General features: G+C 45.9%; 1 pseudogene; it reads left to right on the forward strand.

Annotated features, from left to right (window-relative positions):
• Positions 1 to 2641: 2641 nt before the first annotated feature.
• On the forward strand, positions 2642 to 2785 carry LOC114207384 (U2 spliceosomal RNA; annotated as a pseudogene).
• The last annotated feature ends 4381 nt before the right edge of the window (positions 2786 to 7166 follow it).

The raw sequence follows: 7166 nt of genomic DNA on the forward strand, positions 1-7166 counted from the left end.
TGCTTATTCTTTCTTAAATACAAATTTTAAAAATTCAAACTTTAGATCACTATCCTCCATGGAGAACAAACATTATCTTCCCTAAACAGAAAGTAACCTTGAAGATAAATGTAATGAAAACAAAACAATGGCAACCTGATGCTGCATGATAAACAGGTTTGGGGGAGGGGAGGGGGATAGCTGCGAAGAAAATGGAAGGAGGCATCAGCCCCCTGACGGGGTGGGGAGCAATGGCACCCATGAGTGAGGATGTGGAGAAAGACTGAGGCTCAGTTGTGCAGCTCAGGTAGAGGTGCCTGGGTCTCTGTTTGGTCCAAACAAAAGATACTAGAAGAAAGATCAGATAAAAAGTCACAATCCAGCATTTTTGGTACTTCTCCTCGCTGACATTCTACTCTTTTTTTTTTTAATTTTTTTAATTTATTTATTTTCTATTATGTTATGTTAGTCACCATACAATACTTCATTAGTTTTTGATGTAGGGTTCCACGATTCATTGTTTGTGTATAACACCCAGTGCTCCATGCAGTACGTGCCCTCCTTAATACCCATCACCAGGCTAACCCATCCCCCCACCCCCTCCCCTCTAAAACCCTCAGTTTGGTTCCCAGAGTCCATAGTTTCTCATGGTTCATCTCTCCCTCCGATTCCCCCCCTTCATTTTTCCCTTCCTTCTCCTAATGTCCTCCATGCTATTCCTTATGTTCCACAAAGAAGTGAAACCATATGATAATTGACTTTCTCTGCTTGATTCATTTCATTTAGCATAATATCCTCCAGTTCCATCCACAAAGACACAGATGTAGTGAAAAGAAGAGGCACATGCGCCCCGATGTTCATAGCAGCAATGTCCACAATAGCCAAACCGTGGAAGGGGCCGAGATGCCCTTCAACAGACGAAAGGATGAAGAAGATGTGGTCCATATATACAATGGAATATTACTCAGCCATCAGAAAGGATGAATACTCACCATTTGCACTGGAATTCTATTCTAATGCACTGGATTCCTCGTGATGCCTGGTGCCTCCGTCCTTGTTTGTTTGTTTGTTTGTTTGTTTTTTAAGATTTTATTTATTTGACAGAGAGGGACACAGCGAGAGAGGGAACACAAGCAGGGAGAGTGGGAGAGGGAGAAGCAGGCTTCCCGTGGAGCAGGGAGCCCGATGCGGGGCTCGATCCCAGGACCCTGGGATCATGACCTGAGCCGAAGGCAAATGCTTAACGACGGAGCCACCCAGGCGCCCTGCCTCCGTCTTTGAATATTCTGGTCTTCTGGAAAGATGGGGGGACCATTTTGACTCTAGTAAGAAGAAGTGCCTGTCCTTGATCACTTCGAAGCCAATTCCAGGATGCTTGGGTCAAAAAGGAAAGGAAGAAATGTATGGCCACAACCTCATCTGGTCCCCAGGGGCTGCAGCTGAGTGTGACTGCAAGCCCCATGGTTTCCCTAGGGCCAAGAATGAGAGTGAGCCAGGGGGGCCTGGGGGTAAGGGGGCAGTTGATGGGTTTCCACTCAGGTGATGAAAGAGAGGAAAGGAAGCTTCCAACATGGGTGAAAGCATGTCAGTTAAGTTCTTTTTTTTTTCTTTAAAATTTTTTTATTATTATGTTAATCACCATACATTACATCATTAGTTTTTGATGTAGTGTTCCATGAGTCATTGTTTGTGCATAACACCCAGTGCTCCACACAGAACGTGCCCTCTTTAATACCCATCACCAGGCTAACCCATCCCCCCACCCCCCTCCCCTCTAGAACCCTCAGTTTGTTTTTCAGAGTCCATCGTCTCTCATGGTTCATCTCCCGCTCCGATTTACTCCCCTTCATTCTTCCCCTCCTGCTATCCACTTCTTTTTTTTTTTAACATATATTGTATTATTTGTTTCAGAGGTACAGATCTGTGATTCAACAGTCTTGCACACTTCACAGCGCTCACCATAGCACATACCCTCCCCAGGGTCTATCACCCAGCCACCCCATCCCTCCCACCCCCCACCACTCCAGCAACCCTCCGTTTGTTTCCTGAGATTAAGAATTCCTCATATCAGTGAGGTCATATGATACATGTCTTTCTCTGATTGGCTTATTTCACTCAGCATAACACCCTCCAGTTCCATCCATGTCGTTGCAAATGGCAAGATCTCATTCCTTTTGATGGCTGCATAATATTCCATTGTGTATATATACCACATCTTCTTTAACCATTCATCTGTCGATGGACATCTTGGCTCTTTCCACAGTTTGGCTGTTGTGGACATTGCTGCTATAAACATTGGGGAGCACATACCCCTTCAGATCCCTACATTTGTATCTTTGCGGTAAATACCCAGTAGTGCAATTGCTGGATCGTATGGTAGCTCTATTTTCAACTTTTTGAGGAACCTCCATACTGTTTTCCAGAGTGGCTGTACCAGCTTGCATTCCCACCAACAGTGTAGGAGGGTTCCCCTTTCTCCACATCCCCACCAACATCTGTCATTTCCTGACTTGTTAATTTTAGCCATTCTGACTGGTGTGAGGTGGTATCTCATTGAGTTAAGTTCTGATACTGAGAATCCTGCAGAAGCCTAAAATTAAGATAGACATGACAATGCAGTCAAAGGGAAGGCTTCTAGATGTCTATCAACAGATGAATGGATATCGCTTCTCAGCCTTTTGGCTAAGATTAAGTGTAGTATCTGTTCTTATCAGTTTAACAGATGAATGGATAAAGAAGATGTGATACACACACACACACACTGGAATATTATGCAGCCATCAAAAAATATGAAATCTTGCCATTTGCAATGACATGGATGGAACTAGAGGGTATTATGCTGAGTGAAATAAGTCAATCAGAGAAAGACAAGTATCATACGATCTCACTGATATGAGGAATTTGAGAAAGAGAAACAAGACAAAGGATCAGAGGGGAAGGGAGGGAAAAATGAAAGAAGATGAAACTGGGGAGGGAGACAAACCATAAGAGACTCTTAATCTCAGGAAACAAACTGAGGGTTGCTGGAGTGGAGGGGGATGGGAGGGATGGGGTGGCTGGGTGATAGACATTGGGGAGAGTATGTGCTATGGTGAGCGCTGTGAATTGTGTAAGACTGCTGAATCACAGACCGGTACCCCTGAAACAAATAATACATTATGTGTTAATAAAAAAATAAAACAAACAAACAAAAAAACAAAGGGAAGACTTCAAAACTGTCACCTTCTGCTCCCATGGGTTCTTCAAGACAGGGTGGCTTTGAAGACCCCAGGATATGGGCCAGAAAGAGACTCTAATATGAGAAAGTCCTGCCTGAGAAGCTGTCACAGTTGAGGCATGAGTAACTGAAGCAGGAAGTAACGTGAAACACTGGGGGCCTGGAAGCCATGGAGTGTTGCTTAGGATTCAGCGCGGCATAGCTTTGACCTCTTTGGCATTTAGCAGCGATGCAGCCTTGGAAAAGTTACATAATCTCTCTGAGCCTCATCAATAAAATGAGGCTGATAATACCTACCTCATAGGGTTGTTGCGAAGGTTAAATCAAAAAGCATATACAGAATACCAAGTACAGTGCTTGGCTGTAGATGGATAGGTAGATGATAGATATATAGATACTCCATCATTAACATTATTATTATATTAACATTATATTATTATTATTATTCACACTTGGTTTGAATTTGTCTGACAAGGTCCTGTTTTCTAAATTGGTCCTGTTTTCTAAATAAACCAACAAAGGAGTAAATAAAGAGAAGCTAAGAGCAATTTGTTCTGTGACAAAGTCAAAACAAAACAAAACAAACAAACAGAAAAAGAAATCTACCCCCAGCCTGAGAAGACAGAAGCACATTCCAGGCAGCCCACCTTTGGCACCAAAGATGCTTTCGTGGGTTAAAAGAAATGGACCCTTTCGGGAGTGGTAAAGATTAGAGTGGGGACTGCATTTTAAAAACATCACTCTTGGTTAAGAAGGGGGGAAAAAAGACAAAATTAAAGCATTTGCATTTAGGAGGAAAAAAATAGCTAGTTTTATAATCTGCCATTTGGAAAATCAAATCTATATAAAGCAAAAAAGCTGTGAGCTGAGGCAAGAATGAGGTTTCTCGGAGACAGCTTCATTTGTAAGTTTCGTGTGGCTCCTGAAGGTCACTCATTCCAGGGACTTCGTCCCACTTCGCAAACAGAAGACAAATCTGCAGTCCCTTTGCTGCAGCAGGTTATACAAGGAAACAATAAATGTGAGAGGCAGGCGTACTCCTAAAGAGGTCTAAATTGAATTGCATTGACTTTTTACAAAGCCACAAATTGCTTATCTTATTCAAGTGCCTGAGTGTTTGGTTTTTGATGAGCTGGGCACAAAGATATCTTGAAGTTTGACAGTGGTATGAGTCGCCCAGTTTGAACTGTTGGTAGTGGGGCGGGGGGTTGAGTGGGGGGCACAGGGGCTTCTGGGCTTACCCTGCTTTTCCCACTGAGCGAGGCCAAGGGTGTCACTCTCAAAGATGATCCTGAAAATCCAAGGTCCTATGAGGATGGGTCCATTCCACCGCTAACATGCATCTACATCCTAGCTCACTTGTGGGGGTCAAATAAGATAACGGATGTAACGGGGCGCCTGGGTGGCTCAGTCGTTAAGCGTCTGCCTTCGGCTCGGGTCATGATCCCAGGGTCCTGGGATCAAGCCCCGCATCGGGCTCCCTGCTCGGCGGGAAGCCTGCTTCTCCCTCTCCCACTCCCCCTGCTTGTGTTCCCTCTCTCGCTGTGTCTCTCTCTGTCAAATAAATAAAAAATCTTAAAAAAAAAAAAAAAGATAACGGAACAGTGGCCACACCCACATCCCACCTGATTTAATCCAAGTGCCCCAGACCTAGAATCACGCATACCAGCTCCTTTGAAGGCCTCTGCCTCCTTGAGTTTCCTTATGGGAATTCTTTAGATCCCAAAGTGGGACGTGGGGCAGGGGTGATGCAGAATCCACTGAAGTTGTTTAAACTACTTGATCTGCTTTGCTCATCAAGACGATGCCTTTTGGTGGTGGAATGAACCCATTCTCATAGGACACTGTTCTTTTAGCTGACCTTTGGCTATATTTCCCTCACACCTTCCCCCGCCTCTTACAACACGCACACACACACACACACACACACACACACACACACACACACACACACACACACCTGGTTGTTAGCTTCTAAACCCCAACATACAGACCTCCAGGAAGGATACTGTATCAGACTGAAACACCTTTCTTAAGGGTTTTGCCTAAAAAGTGAATCTCTAATGGTGAGATTCTAAGCACTATCTTGGAAATATTTTGCACTGAGGGCTATTAAGGAAATGCTCTTTAAATAGAAAACATAGATTTTTCCAGTATGCTAAGGGGGTGACTCCAAAAGGAGCTAGGTCAAAAGCCTAAAAGTGTCTGGTGTTTTCTGACATTCTTCCTCCTCCTTGAGAAAAGCCAAAGGTCCTCCTGTTTGTCTCACCTTGTATCCACATTAAAAAAATATACTAACAATCACTCTTGTTAAGGTGGTGCTTTGTAGCTCCCAAAGCACTGCAATAACATTCGATCCCACAGACACACCATTGGACCCATTTTACAGTTGAAAAAACCAAGCCCCAGAGAGGTTACAGATCCTGCCCACATCATGCAGCCTGTAAGTGGCTAAACTCTTCTTCAAGGCAGGACCTGTATGAATGCACGTGACCTGTCACTGAGGTCCAGGCCTCACTGGGCATGGTTTCTAAGGGCAGCACCAATGTCCCAGGCAGGTGGCAAGCCTGGCACAAAGGAGCTCACTAGCTTGCCCAAGGCTCCCCATACATTCATTCATCCTAAAGCATTTACTGAGCTTGTAATACGGTCCATAACTGTAATAGATAGACAGACCCCGTCCTGCCTCCATGGAGCTTACAGTTAGGAGAAGGCTAATCCCAAGGTCATGGTTATATCAACAGTAAATCCTCAGTAGTAGGCGCAGCCCTCTGAAATTGATTCCAGGACCTCCCCTGCCCTTTCCATGTCCAGTCCCAGGACCTGACTGTGAAACAGATCTGTGATTTAATAAAAATCATATAGGCTGCAATGTTGGTGATCTCTGTTGCCTCACCCTGTGCTGTGTGCGTGTTAAAATGCTGAGAGTGGGGCGCCTGTGTGGCTCAGTCAGGTGTCTGTCTCTTCATTTCAGCTCAGGTCATAATCTGAGATCAAGCCCCATGTCTGGCTCTGCGCTGAGTGTGGAGTGTGCTTGAGATTCTTTCTCTCCTTCTCCCTCTGCCCCTCCCTGCTGCCATGCTCTCTCTTAAAGAAAAATGCTCAGACATTAGTCCCCAAGGCAGGAGCACATCCCTAATAGTATAGTGTCAGGCACTGTGTGAGCTAGGAGAGTTCTATGGAGGCAGCTCTGCTTTGCAACACGACATGAAGGCTTCTAGAGATGGATGGATGGATAATACATAAATAACAGATCACTGGATGGATGGCAAAGGAAGTGTGGGTGATCCAATAGAGAGAACAACGGAAGTAGGTAATGAATTAATAATGGCTACAGGATACATTCAGTGATATTCCAGCCAGGCCAATCCACCCACAGTTACCCCAGCTCAGCCTGCTCTTGCTCACCCCTGTGCCTTTGCACAGCCCTGCTTCCTTAGCTAGCGTCCCTCTGCAGCCTTCGTGCCCCACCTCCTGCCCTTTGACGGCCTGGGATCCCCCCCACACATCCCAATCCTGGAGGACTTTTCTGACCACCCCAGGCAGGGTGAGATGAGACCTCCTCTGTAACAAGGCTGAGTGCCCACCTCTATTCCAGCACCTCCAACATTGCTGGGAATTATCTGCGGACGGGTCTGCCTCTTGTCTACTGGGTGGTGAGAGCAGGGTCACGGTCTGTTGCCCGCTGCATCCCTAGCTCTGAGCCCAGCCAGTGTCTATTAAGTGAACTCACTGATCTCTACGTGTGCCCACGACCCGCACGTGGGGAGCCAGCAGCAGGAGGGCTTCTCCCCAGAGGTTCCTTGGAGCTGACTGTCGTTGCCAGGTGAGAATCTGCCTGGTGATTGCCGAGGGCCTGAGTGATTGCGCCGTGGCCCCAGGTGCGGCAGTGGTGGGGGAGCCCAGCACAATGAGACCTCCATACCCGCCTCCTGTTAGCACTAACAAAGACAAATCCGAGGCAGCCGCT

The sequence above is a fragment of the Eumetopias jubatus genome, unplaced genomic scaffold, assembly GCF_037043125.1.
Source record: "Eumetopias jubatus isolate StellerSeaLion01/CBP00866 unplaced genomic scaffold, mEumJub1_p1.0 scaffold_3, whole genome shotgun sequence".
In the NCBI taxonomy this organism is placed as follows: Eukaryota; Metazoa; Chordata; class Mammalia; order Carnivora; family Otariidae; genus Eumetopias; species Eumetopias jubatus.